Genomic DNA, 1,020 nt, shown 5'->3' with positions numbered 1-1,020 from the left:
AAAAAAAGAGAAAACAAAGATTAATAGTGGTAATTAAAGAAATAGAAAGGTGTTTTCTCCAGGAATCCAAGCTGTGCTGGAAATTAAACAGCTGTAGTTTGAGAGATTATTAAGACAGCCACGAATAGATGATATTTGTCTCATAGAAGTAGAGAGTAGAATTGTGGTTGCTAGAGACTGGAAAGGGTAGGAGGCATGGAGGAATCAAAAGAGGGTGGTCAGTGGTTATAAAATTGCAGCTAGATAGGAGGAATAAGTTCTAGTGTCCTATAACACCAAAAGGAGACCACAGTTAACAACAATTTATTGTATAATTTCATCTAGCTAGTAAAGAGGATTTTTAATGCTCCCAACACAAAGAAATGAGGAATGTCTGAGATGATGGATATGCTAATTACCCTGATTTGATCATTGCACATTATACACATGTACCAAAATATCACAATATACTCCATAAATATATACAATTATTATGTGTCACTTAAGAAAAAAAAATTAATAAAATGGAAAAAAGAATAGAAGATGATAAAACAAGTGTGGGTTTAGCTAAGGATGACTTCAGAAGCTTTGGTATCTTTTGTCTCTGCCCCTTCTCCTAACTCAGTAAAAATAGAGACAATTAGGAAGCCACAGAAAAATGGGAGTTTATGAAATGTCTAAGCTTGCTAAATTTGCAAACAGATCCAGTGCTAGTTATGAAGCTGTTTTTCCTCTGAGTTCTATCAAAATTAGTGAGTATTCCAAGATGAGGTGGGTGGTTGCAATTCTAAGAAAAGTAAGAAGCCTCAAAAAAGTGATTTGAGGCTTCATGATGGAGTTTTACCTTCACCCTGTTTCCCAGTGCTAATGCAGAGCATAGACAAATTGAGTGGCCACCTGCATATCATCATTTAGGGGGGTAACTAAAGGCATATCTTCCCAAATATAAAGTGCTTTATCTTTCTTTCTCCATTATTTCTATTTCTTTTTTTTTTTTTCCTTTTTGTCTTTTTTCGTGTCCGGCAACGGGATCGCAACCCT

Source organism: Galeopterus variegatus, unplaced genomic scaffold (assembly GCF_000696425.1).
Source record: "Galeopterus variegatus unplaced genomic scaffold, G_variegatus-3.0.2 Scaffold7046, whole genome shotgun sequence".
Classification (NCBI taxonomy): Eukaryota; Metazoa; Chordata; class Mammalia; order Dermoptera; family Cynocephalidae; genus Galeopterus; species Galeopterus variegatus.
Note: the sequence above shows the minus strand (reverse complement) of the source record.